The 24965-nt window shown below is 35.8% G+C and overlaps 1 protein-coding gene and 1 long non-coding RNA gene across 2 annotated transcripts in view; both read right to left on the bottom strand.

The window, feature by feature from the left end:
* LOC147832200 (uncharacterized) overlaps positions 1 to 24965 on the bottom strand; it is a 241579-nt gene that overhangs the window by 119180 nt on the left and 97434 nt on the right. The gene's annotated exons all lie outside the window — the stretch shown is intronic.
* On the bottom strand, positions 9142 to 11094 carry LOC147839140 (uncharacterized). Its single transcript, XR_015518359.1, has 2 exons — positions 10891 to 11094; positions 9142 to 10735 (listed from the first exon to the last, which is right to left on the bottom strand). It is a non-coding gene; the product is annotated as an uncharacterized LOC147839140 (long non-coding RNA).

Genomic DNA, 24965 nt, shown 5'->3' with positions numbered 1-24965 from the left:
AATCTCAAAAAGCATACACAGTAGTGATGTGCGAATGGCAGTTATATCAGGGGGCGCTGCGGATAATCCGAAGGTCAGGTGGGTTGGATAATAAAAAAATAAATTATGATTAATTGCGGGTGGGTGACTTATATTAATTATTAATGATTTTTGCTTTGTATTTTTAAAGCACATTCTGTAAAAATAAAAAAAATCTGTGTTTTTAATACCTTTTCATCAGGCAAACATGCCCTGATTTGCACGTTAATAAAAAAAATGCACATAGGGGAGGTCTGCTATTTGTTAAAGAAGAAATGGAGGCGAAAGAGATCCGAGAGAAACTTAAAAAGGAACGAAAGAAAAATGACGTGTGGGAGCGTAAATGGTCAATGAGGATGATTCAAGTGCTGGGTACGTAATATTCAATGGCTGTAAAGCGCTGTATGTACATGAATGCCACAAGACCATTACCTCAAATATGAAACATCATGTGTTTGCTAAATCGGAAGGCCAATCAAGGCAAGTCAGACAAGCACTCCAAGTTCCTCCATTTGTCAGGACAGCAAAAAATACCACTCCTCACACCTCTAGTCTAAAGAAAAACTTTTGTTTTTATAAATAAATAGTAAAATTATAAACTAATCGTAAACTGTTTTAAATTAATATCAGATATGCGCAGATTAGCTCACTAAATCTGCTGTTAATTACGACCGATCCATGCTGACCTATCATCTTGCTTAAAACAAACAATTAGAATTATTAAAGTGACGATCGGGTGCGTGTATGTATATATATATATATATATATATATATATATATATATATATATATATATATATCACAAAAAATTCTATGTGCGGGGGGTGGCAGTTGGATGATTAGTATGAAGCCGCGGATTCGGGTGACATTTCAGTTGATTCATGCATCTCTAGTACACGTCGACCTCTGGTGGATTCACAAAAACAAAAACTGCAAAAAACGTAGCTCCTCGGACGTATTTGCCACTCTCCAGAAATGTACATAGAGGTATGTAATCAAAATGAGCATGTGTTGATCATTTTGCAAGTTTTTACCAGCTTTTGTGCAAATTTGCACTGGAAGCACATCAATAGACTCGATCGTCACAATCTTTTAGCAAATTCAAAAGAAACCCAATAGGGCTGGTCCCATTATCAGGGGTTTGCTCAACTCTACCACACACATTAACAGCTGTGTGAGCCGGGTGTCAGCTTTCGCATGGATAAATCAGGCTGTAATGGAGAGAACTTGTCCCATGCAGCACGTATAGAGAAAAAAGGATGAGGGCCATGCCCAGGGCAGGAGCCATCCACAACCATAGATCAAAAGCCTGACTCCAACATGTGCCCTCCATCTCTCACTGGGACCGCCAACAACACAGAGCTGCCAACAAAGCACAGCAGGCAGCTTTTTGAACATTTTACCTGACATGAACCCTAATTATTAGGATAATGAAATTTAGAAAGTGTACATGATGTCCCTGAAGTATATTGGGCAAATGTTCAACATCAGTTATAAATAAATGCCCTAGAAAGAAAAAAATCCCATTTACAACTAGTAATAACATCTGCTTTAGATATGCAGTGACACTAAAACTTGTTATGACAGAAATAGCTAATAAGGAACTTGACAGAACTTCCTTTGTGTTTTTATGTAAGTTATACATTTATTTAGAGCTCTAATTCTTCTTTACATGGTTTTACCCAGGCTTTGAGATGGTTTTAAACAATAGATAACAACATAGTTCAGGAAAGATTTGTGACTAGCTAGTTGAGGTGGGACTCTATATGGACTTCACGATCCGATTCGATTCAGAATCTGGGAGTCAGGATCTGCTTCCAAAACTATTCTTGACCTATATTTTTTCCTATTTCTTCAGCTGTGCAAATACATATTTCTAACTGTTTCTAACTTATTTTATCCATAATTGGAGTTTCTATGTTTTTGTTTATGATTGGAATCTATGTATAACAGTTCTGTCTTCTTAAAAATGATTGATTTTAGTAACAACGTTATATTCAGAATTAAAAAAAGCACTGAATGTAACAAGAACTGTTCAAATTTTGACATGTTTTTTTTCTGATATAGATAAACTGTATTTTTCCTACATAATGAACATTTACTCTTTTTAGAAGTGGGTTTTCTCACAAATATAAAAAAAATGGAAGTCAATGGCTGCCGCCATTCTTTAAAATATTTTCTTTTGTCTGGAACAAGAGGAAGCTGAGTAAATGATGGCAGATTTTTTGGTTAAACTATTCCATGGGCAGAGAAGGGCAAAATTAAAGGAATTTCTGATAAAAAAAAAGGTAGTTTAAAGAGCCCCAATTAAGGGTTTTTGAAAATGATCTTCCATGCAGTGTGTAACACAGCTATAAGTAAAGTGACATATCCAGCTAAGGCTTAAATCTGAAAGTGCGCCATGTTTAAAGCTATTGATTCATCTATAAAAGATGAGAATGAATGAATCGCCGCTGTAACAAGTTTTTAGTCCTGTCGGTGTGACGTCGATTTGGAACTCAAGCCCTGCCCATTTGCTGCGTGCGCAGACCCAGGACAATTGAAACCCCCGGCCCCGCCCACAAACACTGTAGAAAGAAAAAGAAGAAGACAAACACTGTAGCAGATCCCAAGGTAAATCAAGTCGCATAGACACTGTAATCTGGAGTGTGAGGGAAAGTTACTGTTATTTTCTTTACCCAAAGATGAGGTTGTAAAAAGTCAGTGGTTGAAGTTTATTTTTGCAAAAATTTCTCAGCATAATAGCCACAACCTTGTGCTGTGTTCCCGTCATTTTTCTGACCAGTGCTTCAGAAATCTACATGCACAATTTAGCTTATTCAATTCACCTGTACTGCATGTCTTTGGACTGTGTGAGAAACCGGAGCACCCGGAGGAAACCCACGTGAACACGGGAAGAACATGCAAACTCCACACAGAAACGCCAACTGACCCAGCCGGGGCTCAAAGCAGCAACCTTCTTGCTGTGAGGCGATTGTGCTACCCACTGCGTCACCGTGACGCCCGACATTTCAATCAGTGGATATTTGCAGGGACAAGTACCCTCCGTCCATGCTAATTCTACATCTTTGAACTATACCTCATTCTTTTCACACAAATCACCTACTACCAAGTGTAAATCTCAATAAACAAACTAAACTGAATAAGACGTAATGAGTTGAGGAGAATTTCATCATGTCTGAGAGTATCGACAAATGATTCGCTTTCTTACAGCACCTGATGCCTCTCTATCATGCAGAACACAAAATATTTTCCATCAATCTCCAGGGTAACAAACCACTTGAAGGCTAAATTAATTTGCCTCTCTTACAATAATAAGCACTTCAGTGAGCTTCCAATATATCTGACACTCCTATCCTAAAAAGTTAAGATGTTCCTGCTGGCTCTCATCGACCTCAAAATAAGTCTGTTCCACAGTCAGCGCACTAGAAACCTACTGTTTCTGAGTTATGTACCGTAATAGAACTGTCAGTTTAGCAGATATCACTAGAATCAGAAAGAAGACTTTAGTATCCGATACAAATCAAGCTAAGCTTGTTCTTGTTAAGCCAAATTGAAGGTCAGTCTTGCTTAACAAAATAAATGACCACCATTCTCCGGGTCATCCACAGATGTAATTTCATGTCTGGTGAAGGAGTGTCCGCCTGTTATTGAAGATTAATATCTCATCTCAAAGACTCCATCCGAAGCGGTTAGTCTGGGAGTGATTTCCTGACGATCTTTCCATTTGGCATATTACCACAATCAATGGACAATCTGTCAGGCCTTGTATCTTAAATGCATAAGGAAGCTGTGTGAATGATTTATTAAAGATGATGTGTAGAGATTAGTGTGCAGAATATATCACAGCATCCTTTGCCAAATCCATTATTGGATGACAGCTAAACTTAGCTTCGTTCTCAGTTCAATCGTTCTGCATTCAATACTTTAAAACAACAATCGTAGACATCTTACCCCTATAACCCGGATAATGCAAAGTATTTCCATATGAAAGGTGACCTTATTACTTGTCTCTTGCCTTGTTAATTGCATATCTGTGGTACAGTAAAGTAAAACTGATTAGAATGTCAGCATCATGTTCAATATTGTTGCTGGTGATTAACCTTCTGGTACCCTCTATGAGTGGAGTCGCTTGTGAACGTGGAGGGACTGCAGTTTTCTCCTGTTTGCTGAGGTGGCCTAATGGTGACAGCTCTGACAAATGGGCCAATGTGGCAAGACCCACTGAGACCAGGGTACAATACTGCAAAAAAAAGTTGGCCACAAGCACAACAGCATGTGTGTTTAACAACGACAAACAAATGTAGAAGCACACAATCTCATAGAATCATCAAAAATGCTGGGATAGATCTGAAATGATGGACTTTCTGACAATAATGGACTCATACTTTACGGTCAAAATTCATTAAATTACAGTTTATCACTGTCGATAATTTGCATTTGAACTGAAAAAAACAAACAAAAAAAAAAGGTAATTACTGACATTCGACTAATTATTACTGCAATTATACAGATTATTGCTGTCATTTAATAAATTATTACTGTAAATATATAGATTTTTATTGTAATTATACAGATTAATTAATGTGATTTTAAACATTATTGCTGTAATTATACAGGTTATTAATGCAATTATACAAATTAATTAAAGTGACTATAATGATTATTACTGTAATTATGCAGGTTATTACTGTAATAATACACATCAATTAATGTGATTAATGTAATTCATGTAATTATGCATGTAATCTTTAAATATGTCATACATTTTTCCACTTTTTACATACATTTAAAACAGAAAAAAAGGATTTAATGATTCAAAAAACGCTTAAGTACAAATAATTTCTGTTGTCATAAAACACTGTATATATAACTATAAACTATAGTATAGTTTAACAAATTTTTTTTTTTTAGGATTTGTAGGTTAAACTCCAAAACAATTTGCTTAAAAAACTGTTATATATCTAATTTTTTATTTATTTTTTATTTTTTTGCAAATAACACATTTAGTCATCGTTTAACAACAATAACAAGGTTAATGTCATGTAAGGACGCCTGCACAACAAAGTTGAGGAACAAATAGCAGTTTATTAGGGGAATTGTCTTGGAATTAAAGGTTAAAACAGGAACAAACAGGTGTGTACAAATAATCCAAAGCATAAAGGCGGCGAACAAAGTAACAAAGTAAAGGGGTCAAATGCGGCAAGTCAAGGGGAAATGCGTCGTAATGCTCACTAAACAGTTTAAGACTCAGCAACGATGTGCCTTTGTGTGGCGAGTTCATAGTCCTTGAAATCAGTCCATAACGATCTTCTGGCTGTGTGTGTAATCAGTCAGAATTAGGAACCCTGGTGTGCAAGGTGCATGCTGGGAGTTGTAGTTTGTTAAAGTAGCATGTGTGTAGTTTTTCAGCCATCCTTAGCTGCTAGATCACTGGTGATTGTAACAATTACACCTTAAAACCAAACAGTCAACTTTATCAAATGAAATGAGTGTGTAGTTAACTCAACATTAACTGAAAGTTAATTCTACTTATTTGAAAACAGTTTTGAAGTCAGTGTTGAAGGTAATAAGCTAATTAAATACCTCATTGCTTCATCCTAAATGGAGTAAGTTCACAGTGCTCATATAGATTAGTTGTTGTTTAGTTTTTTTTAACTCAAATGGTTTGTTGCAATCGGTTTCCTCAAAAGGTTTGAGTTGCCTTCATTTATTGAGTTTTACTGAGTTCAAATTGCTTCATTTACTCAACTGGATTAAGTTCACAGTACTCATTAGGATTCGTTTTTGAACTTAAATGGTTTGTTGCAATCGCTTTCCTCAGATGGTTTGAGTAACTTTTTGGGTTTTACAGTGTAGCATAGCAACATTATTAGAGTAGTGAAATAAACATTTTATAGTTTACATGCATTATAACCAGCCTACAAACAATATTAACCTCACACTAATCTTCATTTGATTACTATCTTCACTAAAAAAAAATTTGACTGAATTTTTGTTTTCCTATTTTTACAGGAATAAACTGTAAATATTAATGTAAAATTAAGTGTTACTCTCTGAAAATACAGAACCTTTCCTTTAAAAGGCTGACAATTAACGTAATACCAAAATACGAGCTATAACTGTACATTTAATGTAAATTTTTTTTTGTTACAGAACATATCTGTAAAACAACAGCTATTTCACTGTATAATAAAAAAACTGGAAAATTCTGTAGAAAAATACAGACAATTACCTGTAAAATAACGTTTATTTTTTACAGTGTGTTTTAACTCACCAAAAAAAAGTACAAGTTATACTTACACAAAAATATATATATATTGGCCATTTGTTCAAAATACTTTAATACTAAATTAGCTGAAGCAACACAGTTCTTAGTTTTTTAGGGACACATATATGTTTGTTTAGTCAACTTAAAATTGTAAAAACCATTAAATTAACATAATCCGTTTGCATTGAGACAAGAGGAAGGCATTATGTGGAACCCAGCATTTTATTTACAGTATAATAAATCTGCCAGACTTCAATGTGCTGCACTGTATGGTTTCAGGGGTCTTTTAATGCATGTTTTTATTGCATGACAGCCTCAGTTGCTATTCATCTTGTTCTACGAAAAATAACCAGTGAGAAGGTGACAGAAATGTAATTTTGCGAACTAACCTAATAGAACATTTAGTTGCTGCTGCTGTTTACATGCTGTGCGGCACATTTCAAACATGAGCTTGCTCACATTGCATTAATCTGTTGTCTCTTCCAGTATCTTGACAAATATCACATTAAAACTGTGGTTAAGGAAAATGCAGTTCTGAAAGCGGTGTCAGATTGTTTGGTTCTATTTATTTGTCTCGGTTGTAGTTGGAGTTATGATTTTAATAGGTTCACCAATAAATATGATATTTTGCCAAGTGGTTAACTTCAAAAAGGATCATAAGTTTTTTTGAAAGTTGTGGTTGTTGCAAAAACTGCTTAGAATTGTCTTGAAAGTTTAAAAATAGTGGATCTGAACTAAAAGCAATTCTAATGTAAAATATAAACATAAAATATTCAAATATCATTTTTGCATAAACATTTTTACTTTGGAGATATTTCTTTGTTAAAAGCTTTATAACAGCTAAAAAAATGTCTACTTTTTGGAATAAGAACTGTTTGTTATTTACAATTGCTCTTTATTATCTTCAGTATTGCATTCAGAGTTTGTTCATGCTGGATATTACTTTGTTATTATAATATTACTGTCAACATATCAACTTACTATCTCAGATTCCAATTATAAACAAAAGCATAGTTAAAATGTAAAGTTGGAAAGATGCACAGCAGAAGGAATAGGAAAAAATATGGTTTTGGAATTGGAACATGTCTCCCAGTATTGAAATTGAAAGTCCCTAAAGATTCACATCCAAGACTGGTCGCAAAATTCGTTTATTTAGACCACAAAGAGAGAAATAAAATAATACACAATAATAATAGATAATGTCATGCTTTATAAATAGCCACTACCATTCAAAGTTTTTTCAAAAAGTGCAAGAATATTGAAAATTACTCCCACGACACATGCTAATATTCCAGGTATATAAACTAAAAGGGACACAACATTTAAGCTATGATTTAAAATAGATTCTGACCTTGACTGTTTGTATTTGTCACTGACTCAGACTCTTCCCAGAACGGTGCCCACAAGTGTACTATTTTTATCAAGATGTATAAAACAAGATATCAAATGCCTATAAATCTCCAATCAAATCTCTATTTAATTCCCTCACTAATTTAGACTTTAAATGGCAGATGAAAGTCAGAATGAGAGCTGACTGTAAATGTGATAACTTATGGTTGCCATGAGTACAACAGGAAAGAATGCACAATGAAATTTTGTGTGTGTGTCCTATTTATTTTTTTTGCAAGTTGGTGTGAAATTCTGTGCTTACAGCATTCAACAACAATAACCTTGAGTCTCAAGAACAGAAATCAAGGTATGGATGTTTGTTAAATAAAACATTACAATTCTGTTTGTTTTTCGTGAAGTACAATCAATAACTACCAGAGCACAAGCAATATACAGTACAATAATCTATGTGGTGCATGGGAAAATTCTTTGTTATCTTTTTTAAGCTCTTCAAAACCTGGCCAAACATGTCTTTACTCATGTTTTTAGAGAATTTTTGGATTTACAGTTGGAGTCAGAATTACTAGCCCCCCTGAATTATTAGCCCCTCTGTTTATTTTCCCCCAATTTCTGTTTATTGGAGAGAAGATTTTTTCAACACATTTCTAAAAATAATAGTTTTAATAACTCATTTCTAATAACTGATTTATTTTATCTTTGTCATGATGACAGTAAATAATATTTGACTTTTTATATTTGATATTTTTCAAGACACTTCTATACAGCTTAAAGTGACATTTAAAGGCTTAACTGGGTTAATTAGGTTAACTAGGCAGGTTAGGGTAATTAGGCGAGTTACTGTATAACAGTGGTTTGTTCTCTAGCCAAAGTAAAACAAATAAGACTTTCTCCAGAAGAAAAAATATTATCAGACATACTGTGAAAATTTCCTTGCTCTGTTCAACATAATTTGGGAAATATTTAAAAAAGAAAAAATAAATTAAAGGGGGGCTAATAATTCTGACTTCAACGGTATATTATCACTCTGGTAATGCAGCTAACCAGCCATTTTAACCAACCAACTAACTATGTAACACCAGATTGACTAATTAAAAGGATACCCGTCCACATAATATCACTATTTCCTCACTCTCATGATGTTCCAAATTTTACGTTCTGTAGTAAACAAATGGAGATATTTTGAATAACACTGAATTTCAAACATTGAAGCCAATTATCTATTATTGTTTAAATAAAACATAAATTGTTTTTCTTTCATGAAAAAAATATACAGTGGGGGAAAGAAGTATTTAACACATCACCATTTTTTCTCAGAAAACTTATTTCTAAAGATTTGGTTGACCTGAAATTATTACCAGATGTTGGTTACAACCTCTTTGTTGTTACCAACAAATCTGAATACGCAAAAAAAAGAATAAAATAAAATTGTGTGTGTGTATATATATATATATATATATATATATATATATATATATATATATATATATATATATATATATATATATTTTTTTTTTTTTTTTTTTTTTTTTTTTTTAACAAATTCTGTTATAAAATGACATGACAGGAAAAAAAATATTGAACACATGAAGAAAGGGAGGTGTAGAAAGGGAGTGAAAGCCTACTGCAGCTGAAATCTTATTATTCTATAGTTTTAACAACTCTCTGCCCTTCGTCATCGTAAATAATATCAGCTGTAGAAAATTAATATCAAGCTCTAGAATGGCCAAGCCAATCACCTGACTTGAACCCAATAGAAAATACAAAATAAAGATCAGATTTGATCGAAGAAACCCACAGAACTATTAAGATTTTTACACTTTGTTGAAAAAAATTCAATAAAAAATTAAACACCTGAGCAATGCATGCAACCCTCAATGCATGAATCTCTCCAGATGAGATTAATCTTTAAGCTGCCATGAACCAAAGTTAAAGAACAGTTAAATAACCTTAAAGTAGCTTAGACCTGGTTGGTCCACCTGGTTTCAACTGCCGTTTTTCCACAGACTAGTACTGATAACCTATTTTTCATGCCCTTCTGAAGGCCATTGCCTTGAATATTTCAACAGACAATGTCGCCAATGAGTCAACGAATCAATCATTTGGTGACAAAGAAAACCGAATATCTCTTCAGTAGCCTTCATCATTTAGATATAATTCACCAATCCCCCCCATCCTTAAACCCCCTCCCTCCAATCCGTCCATCTGCAGGTGTTCTCATACTGCTGCTCACAGCTGTCAGCTCTCATGGCCGAAGATGAATGAGGTTTTCACCCGTCCCGCGCTCTCTCTCGATCTATGTCTCATTCGCTCTCCCTCACAAATGCTCCAGCAGGGAGTATGTATGTGGGTGACTGTCATTGTGCTGTGGTGGGTATGATTCACACAGCTCTCCCACGTCTCCTGATGCAGTAAAATGGTCATAAAAGAGATTTAAAGAAGGGGCCAAAAGACAAACAGCTGCTCTGCCGAGACGCAGCTCCACAGAGTATGTCTAAAAGAGGATACACAGCTTTCTGGGACACGCTTTATGTCATATATGATTGTGTTTGTTCCTAATGGTGAAGTCACTTCCATATTTCACCCTAACAACCACATCCTCTGATCAACATCTTGAGGTCTTTGTCATGTCACAGCACTTACTGTGATGTTTTAACCTCCTGCAAGGAAGCAGGCACGTACAGTTAAATATTAAAGTACTTCAGGGAATTCTGCTTTTCACTGATATCCAGATCTTCCCTTCTATATTTTCTGCTCTGATTTTAGCTTAAAAGCATAATTGTTTTAAACATGGTAAGAGGTGTTAAATGAAGCTGAAAGTACTACACGCTTATTGGAAGCTGAAAGCATAACCAAACAAGCCAAAATAAATAGTCAAATCTAACATTCTGCAGAAATTGGTTGCAGTAGTTTTTAGTTCACTGGTGATTTATTATTCTCTTTTTCATTATTGGCAACTGTTTTACCAATAACATTGGTAAAAGTTTCTCAGTTATCTTTGTAACCCTCATTCCCACAAGGAGGGAATGGAGATGTTATGTCGAATGTAATGAGTATTATATAGCGCATTTAAGCACTTTACAATCATGAGGCGGGGTCCTCTCTACACCACCACCAGTGTGCAGCATCCTCTTGGATGATGCACTGGCAGCCACAGGACAATGGTGCCAGTGCACTCACCACACACCAGCTATAGGGGGCATGGAGTGACAGTGATAGAACCAATTCGGTGGAAGGGTGATGATTGGGAGTACATGATGATTAAGGGCCGATGGAAGGAGTTCAGCCAGGATAGCAGAGTTACACCCTTACTCTTTACAAGAAGTGTCATGGGTCTTTTAATGACCTTGGTAAAACAATTTATCTGAAAGATGGCGATCACTGACAGTATTGTGTCCCTTTCACTTTACTGGGTCATTAGGACTCATACAAACCACAGGTTGAGCGCCCCCTGTTGGGGAGGGTGGCATATATCACTCCACATTAGTGCGGTGACATATAGCACTGAGGTGCTCATGGCGACCCGAGTTTGATTCTTGACTCGAAATCCTCTCTCTAATATACACTGTCCTTTTTCTATTAAAAGTGTAAAAATTGGGTTAATTTGAGAAATTAAACCGGTATGGAACAATAAGAGTTAGGCCCAATCCCAATTCTACCACTTAGCCCTTCCCCTTTCCCCTCGTTTTGCACGTGCATGCCAAGGGGTAGGGGTTACCTATTTCCCTTTAGCTTGAAGGTGCAGGGCTAAGGGCAAGCAGTATACACCCCTTCAAAAGAAGCTTTTCAGGACCACACTCGAAACCAAGGGGTAAGAAATTTTCCCAGAATGCACCAGCCACAGCAGCAGCATTGCTGAACCCGGAAGTAAGGAGATACACAAATTAGTATTTTTTGTCACTATTATGATTTTTTTGGACAAACAAACACATGTTTTATTATATGTATATATTCATGTTTACCGTCATGCTTTAAAAAAAAAAAAAAAAAAAAAACGCTAAAGAAACAGCTAAATTTAACAACCTATAATCTCTAATAATAACTACCGTACAGTAGTCCCACATCATTGTGACACTTGATGACACTCAAATACCCTGTCAGTAATGTCAAGTGGCTGGGAATGAGCTTTTTACAGTTTCTGCTAAAATGTTAATGTTGTTTTTGTGTGTTTATATAGATGAATATGGCCACTGTGTAAATACACAGTACAGTTACGATCGTATTGCCACATAATATATCGTTATGATAACATGATATATGCCTTCAAAGATTTCTTGAAGATAAATGCCAAAAAATAACAGAACTGGAATTACTACAGCAGTTGCGATCGTCTGATCTCATATAAAGCAAAAGATCGCGATGACATACGTGTGCAGGTGCTGTAGTGCTGTCCCAATTCTTAGGGGTAAATTTTGAAGCCCTTCCTCTTAACGCTCGGGTATAAGGGCCAAGGGGAAGAGTAACAAAAATAGAATAAGGATTAGGCATAAAAGTCCTTGAAAGCCATTTTGTCCCTCTTTTGAATGACAAAAAAAATCAATCAAGCTTCTGTAGGGTATATAAGTCTGAAATAGGGAATAAGGAAAATATCTGTACCTTAACTGTTTCGAGGGGCAATTGGCAGGCAGTGTTGATGAACACAGGTTTGATGTGAACTTTTTTCAGCTTGTTAAAGAGGACTTAAGTTGCAGCATTCTAGACCAAATGCAGGGGCTCAACAATACTGTCTGGAAGGCCTGCCTGTACAGTCTGGACAGAGCAAAACCTTGAATAAGGAGCATGTTCCGATAGGAAGGGTCAGGGCTTCATTTGTGTTGGAACACGCCGGAACACACCTCATTTTACCGATTCCCCTCTTCAACCGACCTTCTCCCAGTCAACTGTTCACTTTCTTCTGTGACTCAGCAACCTTCTTCACTTTTGTCCGCAACAACTCCCTGCTCTTTATTTTCATCCTTCGTCCACGTCACCCCTCCACCCCTTTTCACGACACTTCTCCTTCCTCAGGTAAAATGCCGGATCCGTTACCCCAATCTGTTCCGGGACCTCGCAATTGACAAATTAAACACTGGGAAGGGTCTGTTCTTCATAATGTTCATTGATTCATTCAGTTTCTTTTAGGCTTAGTCCCTTTAATAATCTGGGGTGGCCAAAGCGGAATGAACCGCCAACTTATCCAGCATGTGTTTAACGCAGCGGATGCCCTTCCAGCTGCAACCCATCTCTGGGAAACATCCATACACACTCATTCCACTCATACACTATGCACAATTTAGCCTACCCAATTCACCTGTACCGCATGTCTTTGGACTTTGGGGGAAACTGGAGCACCCGGAGGAAACCCACGCGAACGCAGGGAGAACATGCAAACTCCACACAGAAATGCCAACTGACCCAGCCGAGGCTCAAACCAGCGACCTTCTTGCTGTGAGGCGACAGCACCACTGCGTCGCCTGCTTCATAATGTTGTCCAAATTCACACAAGTTCCTGGCTGCCCTGGAGGGAATAATAGTTGATAATGTTGCCTGGCTAGATAAAGTTGTGATGAAACATTGAGTTGGCCAGAACCATTAGCAGGTTTGCCTCAGCAAGGCAAGTTAAAAAAATGACGACCTTTCATAAATCAAGAAATCATGTCTGCCAGACACGATGAATTCAAGCAGCATGTGATGTGGGAAAGGAAACGGAATAGGGATGTGTTTTTGATATGAGTAAGTGCATGTGCAAACAGCTTGAAGGAGATGAGTTGGAATAAGATCAAGCAGAGAAGTAGTCGGATGACTTTAAAAGAAGAGTTTTGAGACTTCTGCCTTTGAGAGTGGAGAAAAGGATAGTAAGTGTATGTTAGAGGGAATGTAAAACTAAGATAAACCATAAACAAGGCAGCAAATGCTTGCTATGTTGAATGTGAATATTGTTGACTACTTTTTTCATTCCAGATGGCAAATGCCATTATGGATATATTTGAGTCTTGAAATGCTCATGCAGGATGGCATCAAATTGCAACATCCTTCAGTCTGTGCCAACTTGAATTCTTTGCTCACTTGTATCACTTTTGTTCTTTCACTGAACTGAACAGCCAAAAGGAGTTCTTTCTCACAACAATGGATGGTGATTACACATGCCTGGCATTATTCAATTCAAACATTCTCCTATAACTTTAAGCAGTATTTGACTAATTACAATAATTCTTTATGTAAGGAGATTACATAAGAATCATGTTTTAAGCTCATTTCACAATTCAGATTTCAAGATTTCACAATTACAAGATTTAAAATCTAATTACAACATTTAAAGTCATACTATAGGGTATGATATCATATGAACTGAGATTACATGGAATATTTATCTACATTTAGAAGTTGAAATGTACATTCAGTTTTTGAGTAATAAAAAATGACATGCTATCTTTGCTTGAGGATGAGACTCTCTACAATTTTAAGCCTGTTTTTCTATAACTCTATTATGTATCTAGTATAAAAAGGATCACTTTTTCTAAACTTAGTTAGCTGATTAAGTGCCAAACCTGCAACATAGACTCATTCTGTAAATGTAGCCCTATATTAATTTTTGGAGATTGCGAATTATGTAGCCAGAACAGGCCCATAGCCAGCCCATTAAAAGGGGTGGTTCTTTTTTAGACTTTTTTGCAGTTATTCGCTTCATTTTCTTTTAAATTATGAGGTTCAAATACTGCAATTTAATGGCATTTTAAGCGCAAATTTTTGCTGGATTAGCTTGTGAGATGGTTATCATATTAAGTTTATGTTTAAAAAATGTGTTTATTTACAAATGTGCATTAGGTTATTACAGTTTTATAAATAATGTAATAAGATTACACTTTGAAATAAACATTTTTGTTAGATATATGATAAAATAAAAAATAAATATAAAATAAAATTATCCATGGAAAAAAAAAATGAATAAAAAAATTAGGAATCTGTTAAAACTTGTTTTAAATTAAAAACTAGCCTACTTGTAAATAACATACTGGCCAGCTCATTACCTCAGTCAGCCTTCTTCTATTAGTTATTTTCACAATTTAGGATGGCAAACTGTGCCAAAATTAGCCCATATAGGGTCCCAATTCTGGACTTTGTTAGTAGGAGGGTGGGTCTTTCAAACCAACCGAACACCACCTGGCTATGGGCCTGCAGAAGCAGGTATGGCTGCATTTCGTCTTCAAAACGAACGCTACGGGGCAGCATGACACCGTTTGTTTTCGTGCTTATCAGCTGACTGTTTACCTCTGTATGGACGGCTTTCCCACTGTTACCAGTTTGTCCAGTTAACTCGCCATGTACGTCAGCAGACTTGAGAAGCAGAGGGTAGTTAACCACGATGACAGGGTTCGAGTCTGGGCGAAGAGCGGTTCCCCAAAAACAGAAGCCAAAAATATAAACAAACAAGTAAAAAGTAGGGTGATACTGTGGAAAAATCAGAAAACGTGGTAAAAATTAGGCAAGGGATTTTCTTTTTCTGTATTGCTTTTGAAAACTGTTGGTTGGGTTTAGGGAAGGAGGAGGGTGGGTCATACGATCAGTCGCTTGACAGTAGACAGCGGCCTCTGGTGAATCTTTGTAGGAAAAGCAGGCACAAATGACACTCGCGAGAGAAATTTGAGATCTGAAAAAGCGTACACGCATCCTCTAGTGCAGTGGTTCTCAAACTTTTTTCAATTTCAGAAAAAATTGGTCTCTCCAAGTACCACTATAATGACCAGTACTGAAATAAAGCAGTTAAGTTGACCAAAATAAGCAGCTACAGCACTGCACAGTTCAAAAACAAGTCATATTCATATTTATACAATTTTTGATAAAATTTGAAATATATGTTGCATGTACATTTGATGTATTTGTAAAACTTTTTGAAATCTAAACATTAACTTGCATGTAGATTGCCAGGGAACCCGTTTTTCACAGAGGATGTCAAGCTGATAGAACATTGCTGCACTCTGATATGAGTTTTATTTATGGAGAAAATTAAGAAGCACTGCAGTATTTGGGTGTTCTGTGCATGAGATAATTAGTCGGACTAAGTTATATTCTATATAAAATATGAAGCTGATCAGTTGATTCTTGTCACGTCACTCACGGTGCTGCATTCTAAAAGTTAAGATGTTTTCAACTGGATATGCCTGGAATAAGCAAGCACGTTGTGCTGCAGTTCTTACTATTTTTTCTAGCCTGTGGGTTAAATTTTGACGCTCAAGTGACCGAGATGTAACAAAAGAATACAGTCATTTTTTAAAAATTTGATTAGTTTTGTCTTTTATTACTCAGTGATTTCTCTGCGTACCACTAGAAGTAAGCCCGCGTACCATTAGTGGTACACGTACCACAGTTTGAGAACCATTGCTCTAGTGGATTCGCAAAAACAAAAACTGACAAAAAAACAGACCTTCTGGGACATATTTGGCACTGTCCAGAAATGTATATAGCGGTACATTTTCAGAATGTGTCTGGGTTGCAAAGCTGAGTATTAAAATGTTCAAATGATTTTTTGAAGGATTATGTTACTCTGGAAACTAGATATATTCTAGTAAATCTAAATAATCAGTTTTGCCATTAAATGAATAAATTAAATTTAACATTTTATTTTGTATTATTTCACAATATTACCCAACCCAGGCTCATACTGAAAACGTAGTCCCGTGGACAAATCTGGAGACCGCGAAATATGCCCAGGAGGTATGTATTTTTGCAGTTTTTATTTTCGCGAATCCACGAGAGGCCGCTGTGTGCGCTTTTTCGTATGTCAAATGTCTCTCGCGAGTGCCGTTCGCACCCGTGCTATTCTCGCGTAAACCTACCAGAGGCCGCTGTCGAATGACCGTCTGTCAGACTGACTGTGCAACCAGCCAATCGACTGACCCACCCTCCTCCTTCCCTAAACCCAACCAATTTTTTACTGATTGACCTGCCCCCCCACTTACTTCCCTAAACCCAACCAACAATTTACAAACACCATCCAGAAAAAGAAAAGCCCTTGTCTGATTTTTACCATGTTTTCGGATTTTACCACATTCTCACCCTGTTATTAACCTGTTCATTTTATTTTTTGGATTCTGTTTTTGTTTTGACTGACTTCTGGAACTGCTCTTTCCTGGACTTAAACCTGGTCGTTGTCGTCGTCAACTCCTTTCTGTGTCTCAAGTCCACTGACGTACACGACAAGCTAACTGGACAAATTGGTTGCAGTGGGAAAGCCCTCCACATGAAGGTAAGCAGTCAACCGGTAAGCCATACGTACCTCCGGCTACATAATTCACAGTCTCCAGAAACATCCACAGAACTACATTTTCATAATGAGCTTGTGTTGATATTACCATTGACTATCTTTGACCAAAATAAAAATGACCACAAGAAACTTTCTTTAAAGTCAAAAGCATCCTGATCCCAAACTTCTGAATGATGCACATGTACACAAACTCATTCACAAGCACAAACATCATGAATGGGGTCTATGTATATATAACATACGGATGGACCGTAAGCAGTTTATCAGTGACAGTGTCAATCACTCCCATTCATCTCCCAAACAGAATGCAGCTGACATGACAGCCAGCAGAGGCTCCATTTGCTGACAGCTCTGACCTTCTTCCATTAGACATTTCTATTTTCCTCCCATCTCTTTTTTTCCTCTGGGGGTGGGTCGCCCCTGGGTATAATGCACAGTGTTGACAGTGAAGTATGACAGTTAAGAGTTCGACCTTGGAGTCGCACGCAGCCGAAGTGGCAAATGTACTGATGACCTTGCTATCATATTTCAAACCTCCAGCGCTCTGCAGATGAGCAAGAGAGAACATTTCATATCCAAAAGACAGAAGCATTTTTTAGTGTCAGTGGACTCGCATCCCATATGACATGGTGCTAACGTGAGAAGACGTCTACAAGAACAGACAGCATGTACAAACTTCTGGAAGCTTTTATCTAACTTTTCAGCTGTCACAACATTGCTAATGATTTGAGGCTATGGACATTTGAGCTTTGGTCCCTGTGAGCTATATATCCACTGAGAAAACGTGCAGCAGTGAAAATGTAAGGAATTTTATCTTGTAGGTCTACAGAGTCTGCTATTAAAAGAACATGGAAAACAATCAGCTAAACAACAGGACTAACATAAACCCATACCATTCTGAAAATGCAGACTGAATTATAAAAAATGGATTAAACAGTATAATGTGGAATGTTTCTAAATTGTGTTCCTTTTGGATGAATAAAACCCCTTAAAAACGTAGTGCCCTACACCTTCCTGATGAACAGCGTTGGGTGTAATTACACTATAAAAAATAAACAATATTTTACAAGTAATTGTCTATATTTTTTTTTACAGAATTTTCCAGTTTTTTTTATTATACAGCACTGTTAAAAATGCAGGGTTCCACACAATTCATTCATGTTGTCCCAACACAAATCAATTAAGTTTACACTTTTAACAAATTTTTGTGGATTGAACAAAAAAAAGTAAGTTGTTCCAATAAAATCTCAAGAATTGTGTTGTTTCAGCTTTTTATAATTAAGTAGTTTGAACAGGTAAAAAAAATTGAGTAAGTGAAATAGCTGTTGTTTTACAGATATGTTCTGTAATAAAAAAAAAATTCTCACATTAAATTTTATAGTTTTTGCTTGTATTTTGGTATTATGGTATTTTACAGTTTTTTTAAAAGAAAATGTTCTGTATTTTTAGAGAGTAACATGTAATTTTACAATAATATTTACAGATTATTCCTGTAAAAATAGGGAAACACAAATTGAGTCAAATTGCTTTTATTGAAGATAGTAATCAAATGAAGATTAATGTTAATAGGTTAAGAGGTTAATAATGTCAAATAATAGCCTATTGTTTGTATTGTTGTACACTGCATATAATGCATGCACTGTAAACTATAAAATGTTTATTTTGCTATGCCAGTTGTTATGATCACCAATGATCTAGCGGCTGCGAATAACTTGAAAACTACACACACACACTTCTTTAACGAACTACAACTCCCAGCATGCACCTTGCACAATCGAACAAAAAAAAAAAAATCGAAGGGGGCTAATAATTCTAACTATATATATATATATATATATATATATATATATATATATATATATATATATATATATATATATATATATATATATATATAATTCAGAATTATTAGCCCCCCTTTGATTTTTTTTTTCTTTTTTAAATATTTCCCAAATGATGTTTAACAGAGCAAGGAAATTTTCACAGTATGTCTGATAACATTTTTTCTTCTGGAGAAAGTTTTATTTGTTTTATTTCAGCTAGAATAAAAGCAGTTTTTAATTTTTAAAAAAATATTTTTGGGACAAAATTATTAGCCCCTTTAAGCTATTTTTTTCCCGATAGTCTACAGAACAAACCATTGCTATACAGTAACTTGCCTAATTACCCTAACCTGCCTAGTTAACCTAATTAACCTAGTTAAGCCTTTAAATGTCACTTTAAGCTGTATAGAAGTGTCTTGAAAAATATCTAGTCAAATATTAATTCTTCTTATTCATCATGGCAAAGATACAATAAATATGTTATTGGAAATGAGTTTTTAAAACTAATATGATAGGAAATGTGTTGAAAAAAAATCTTCCCTCCGTTAAACAGAAATTGGGGAAAAAAAATAAACAGGGGCGCTGATAATTCAGGGGGGCTAATAATTCTGACTTTAACTGTATAATATATATATATATATATATATATATATATATATATATATATATATATATATATATATATATATATATATATATATATATATATATTACGTCAAAGTCAGTGAAACTGTAAAAAGTCTTTGTTTCTTTCTCAAATGTATGCTTCCCTTTACTGTTTATTTCAGTCCCAGAGAGGTGATTGCAGTGAAGTAGAGATGGTCATTAGATAATTAGACAGTCTTCTCAGTGTTCATTTGAACTGTGAATGGCCTCCCATTGGGGGCCATCAACGCAAAAAGAGCCGAGGGGCCATTGGAAGACCACATGACTGACAGCGAACCCCCGAAACAGTCCTATTAATGAGGCTTTCGGGCTCATCACAGAGCCGACAGATGCCTCTCCAGGGGCCGAAGAGGGATGAGACCCTTTATTCATGAGGCCAAGACAACAGTATTGATTAAATGAAGCAACAGAGCAGCTAACATAATGCTGCATCATCTGGGGGCCACGCAGGTCACTATTCATACAGAGCCGTTCTAGTAAATCAAACCATAATTCAGAACTTTCAGCTCAATAATTCAGCAAAATCCAGTTTGAAATGTACAAAAGTATGTTTTTTTTTATTTAATAAAAATACGACAGCTGTTGAGTCTTGAGAAATATATAAAAAATTTGAGAAATAAAATACATTTTTATAGAGTACATGGCTGTTAAAATATTTTTTTTGTTTGTTTTTTTTTTGCTTAAAAGCCTAAAAAAAAATCCAGAAATATTTTAAAGGAAATTAAGAAGAAATTTAACGAAAAACATAAAAAAAATGTAAAAATAAAATAAATAAATAAACAAACAAACGGAATTTGGGGGGCAAAAATACTTAATTTTACTTATTAATACCCAACGTATTGTTCTTTTATTTTAATTATAAAACAAATGAAATAAAATTATGAAAATGTATTTTAACCACTAAAAATACAGAAAAATGGACAATGATATCTGTAAAAAAAAAAAAAAAAAAATTGTGCAAAATAATTAATCCTTATAGTTATAATAATTACAGTATTATCAACTACTACTACTACTAATAATAATAATAATAATAATAATGATAAAATAGAAATAGAAAAAAAATACAAACAAAAAAATGTTTATAAGTGCTTTGACTGTCCAGAAAAAACGCTATATAAGTGTAAGGAATTATTATTATTATTTAGGGCTGCAACTAACAATTAATTTAATAATATATTAATCTGTTAATTATGTCAATTATTTTTTCGATTAATCGGATAAAAAAGAAAAGCATTCATTTCCAACCGTTTATTCAAAAAAGCTCCTCCCTGAGCTGTTATACTACTACTAATAATAATAAAATAAAAAACGGAGCAGTTTTGTCCTGTTTTCAATCCAAATATCTAAATATTTTTAAATCAAGATACATACTAGACACATTAAATAGTATAAGACATTGTCTTGTTTTCTAAAAAAAAAAAAAAAAAAAAAACTACTAAAAAATTAAATGATTGTTTGCATAAAACAAGTAAAATTTGCGAATTTGGTAAGATAAATAATCTTAATGAGATATAATCTCAAACAGAAGTGTAACCACGTCACATAAACATGTAAGTGATCTATAACTTAACATGTCGCCATGTTAACTTGCAACCGCGCGCATGCCTCATTCATAAAAAGCAGAACACGCAGGATTCAGCACGTAAATTCATATGTTACTCCCCAAATACATGCAAGTAAGTGGCTGGTGAAGTTAGAGAAGAATAGATTCAACGTTAGTTACTTTCACTATGTGTAATGTGTCTCTGATATGAATAAAACACATCTGCAAATTATATTTGAATGGATTGTTAAACTCTCTTGTGTGTTTTACAAACTCAGAAATGTTTTTTTTTACTAGTACTTGTGTGTATTTACATGTCTAAAACATAAATGAAGCATTAGGCGGGTAAAACGCTGCGTAGTTGTGATAATATGATACATCTTTCTCAGCGGAGTTAAGTTGGTTTTGTTTTCAAAAACAAAAGAAGCACTTTTCCGACGGTCCCTTACTGTGAGCACTGCTCAGCGCGAGCTCCCTCTAGCTCAGCGCCAGACACTGCGCCAAAGCTTATTTAGATTTTTTCAGTTCCCGCTCTAAAGGTAAACAAGCTAACGTTAACTTGTCATGCTTGTCAAGCTGGATAGCAAATAAAACATCAGCACCAGGGACCTTATAGTCCTCACTTCAAAATGGAACAATAGTAGGATTCTAGAAATTTACGCTGCTGTTGCTCCCTTCCTCCTCATCCCTGTCTATGAGGTGCTGAACTCTGTATCAGTGCATCAGGCCCCTCACTCCGCTCCGCGCTCAAATAAAATGTTTTTTTAATAATCAAATGTCCACGTGTCACGCGACACAACAAATCGATTACGAAAATTTTTATCAATTTAATCGATTTGTTGTTGCAGCCCTATTATTATTATTTTTATTATTGGGTGTATTTTATTGCCATATGAGTATATTATATAATATCATTTATTCATTCATTTTCCCTCGGCTTAGTCCCATTATTCATCATGAGTCGCCACAGCGAAATGAACTGCCAACTTATCCAGCATATGATTTACACAGCGGATGCCCTTCCAGCTGCAAGCTGAACACCCATTCACACTCATACACTATGGCCAATTTAGTTTATTCAATACACATATAGTGCATGTGTTTGGACTGTGTGGGGAAACGGGAGGATGCAAACTTCACAGAAATGCCAACTGACCCAGCCGAGGCTCGAACCAGCAACCTTCTTGCTGTGAGGCCACAGACCTAACTACAGAGCCACCGTGTGGTCCAATCATATCAAAATAAATAAGATTAACTATGTTCAACTTGTCTACTAACTAAGTCAACTTGTTTTGGTAGCTTTAGTTCTTCTAATCTTTACATCTTTAATTAGTACAGTACTTACTGTATCTAACAATTAGTAATACAGCTAGTAATAAACAAGACAAGTAGTTAATATTAATAGTCAAAACTACAGTTATTCAGTGTTTTTTATTATATGTGTGGTGCCATAAATCCTATAACCTTCAGCTCAATATTTCCAAGAAACTCTCCCTTGAAACGTACACAAAGTAGTTCAAAGACCACAGTCAGGGATGCGCCTCAAAAAGGTAGACGTCCCACTGTGAGAAAGCATCACCACACATAATCAATTCCTGCATCCCTCCCTGCCTCTTTCCCTCTATCTCAGTTTCTCAGAGGCTGTTTCACATACTCAATTAAGAAGATTAACATCAAGCGAGAGAGGAAGAGTGTGTTGAGTCTCTGCGACTGGCTCAGAAAAAAAAATAAGGGGAAGGAAGGAGCCAGGCCAACCACTCCAGAGGAAATCAATGCAGAAACACACCCCGAGCCTTAGACAGTGCAGGCCGATACCTATCAGCTGATGCCACGGCCACGCATTACAAGAACGATAACACTAATCTTTCCCAGCAAACGACTGCAAGTGGAGGCTTTTGGAGGAAAGTAGCAAGGAAATAAGTGTGTTTTCTAGAATATTGGGTGAATGGATAGATGTCATCTATGCCCATAAATGTCCATTTCCAATCTATGAATTGTCTGGTAATAAGATAATTTAGCTGCAAATATACTGTTCTGTGACAGACAAATGCTGTGCGGTCATTGAGGCCAAGCATTTCCTTCTTATATCTAAAATCTGACATAAGACTTTACCAGGGTGAGCACCGGTACAGTGCATAAACTAGGAGATTTGATCACAGACCACAAGATGTAAACAGTGGAGAAATGTACATCTGTTTTTGAGTAATTTTTGAGAAGGAATCAATAGGTCTCCCGGGTGATTTGCTGACAATATAAATGGCATGTCCTCCAGTTGCTGTTGATTGCAGAGTGGTGTTTCTATAGCATAAACTCCCTTGAACCACAGATGTGTAACTCAGCTCATGTCAGGTGACTTTGGAGACTTTTGGAGATATTAACAGAAATTTACAAGCATGTTCCTTAAACCAATTCTTGACAATTCTGGCATGGCATCCAATGGCAGGGAATACACGGGTCATGAATGTGTTTGCTTGGTCCAAATATGACTGACAGCTGTCAGGGATTGTTTTACTAAGTGAACGAGGTCTAAATTCTCCCAAGAAAACAATCATCCACAGCAAAAAATCCATATGCCCTCTCAAGAATGCAATTAGGTACCAGAGACTTTCTTCCAATCATCAACGGCCCAGTCTGGGTGATATTGGCCCCAGTTATCGTGAAGACCCGGCTGGGTTATTGGCTACACTGGTTTTTATGCAGCAGTCTCCCCCAAATACGTCCCGCATCCCTCCCCGCTCTTAAGATACGTTGCACACATCCCATCTGTGTAAATTCATACTGGCTCTGTGATCCCCCAAATTAAATTTAAAAAAAAACCTGGAAATCATGGCGACGAGAGTGAATGAGCAAGTGAACAGATCGCGAGAGGCACATTTTTGGTCTATACCTTACATTTGATAAGTTAAATGAATAGGGCAGTAAAGATATCGCAAGTGCAAATCCCCCCCTTTCTCTCTCATTAAGAAATCTGCTGTCAATAGTTGGGAACAAGTAATATTTAAATTATGAATTATTTATAATAACTGAAAGTTCTGTTTTTGACAATATTACAAACTCACTAAAAGCTGTCTGGAATTATTAGATAAAACTTTTTAACATGAATATTTAATTATAAAACTTCTTGTAACAAACTCATTGCTATAAGTAGTTTATAGGCCTATTTCCTTTAGTAAACAAGTATTAGATTTATAGATGTGCATTTAAACTCATTTTCATCTTTCATCATTTGCAATGTTTCCAAATTGCATTGTTTGCAATTTTTCTGTGGCAGTTCATGCTGCTTTGGTGACCCCTGATAAATAAGGCACTAAGCTGAAGTGAAATGAGTGGATGAATTATTTTCTGTAACATTTACTAACATTTTAGCCTGTAAAATGTTTTTAACCCATCGTAAGCATTAAGCACATTGCTAGCATGCTTTAGCTCACTGAAGGCATTTTTCTAACTTCCCTGTTGTGTTCCAATAAACTGCTAGCATTTTTTCAAATATTGCTAACATGTTTGAACATGTTGCTAGCATGTTTTAGCATTTTGCTACTGTGATATAGCAATTCTGACATGTTATAGTCTACTTTTTAAGTTTTTCTAGTGACAGACACAGAGTACAGAGTGACTAATTAAAATTTGAATTAGCATAACAGTACCAACATAATGAGTAAGAAAATGAGTAAACAATAATGTGCAGCAAATGGTCACAATGCAGGCAGCAAACCTCATGTATGAATTTTTCAGTGTCTAATCCTGACAGCAGGAGTGAAGATGCTAAAAGTTGTTTTGTTTTTGTTTTGATTTCATCTGCGCTCTTCGCCCCTCTCATCCTTGAGTATCAGAGAAGCGTGTGAGAGCTGAGAGCAGAGGCTAATTGCAAATCAATAGGCTGCAGTTGTTTCCTACGATTAGAGAGTGAAAAAACAAGCTTTCGCGGCCTCACCACGTGGCAGCTGGCATGCGAAAGAGCCATAATCATCTCCACCCTTGCTCGTCATGAGCAATTAAGCTTTGGATCATGAAGCGATTCTTATCACCCAAAGACAGATAGGCCCATGAGGCCAC

This window comes from Danio rerio, chromosome 20 (genome assembly GCF_052040795.2).
Source record: "Danio rerio strain M-AB ecotype USA chromosome 20, GRCz13ab, whole genome shotgun sequence".
Lineage (NCBI taxonomy): Eukaryota > Metazoa > Chordata > Actinopteri > Cypriniformes > Danionidae > Danio > Danio rerio.
This window is presented reverse-complemented; position numbering and strand designations above follow the sequence as displayed.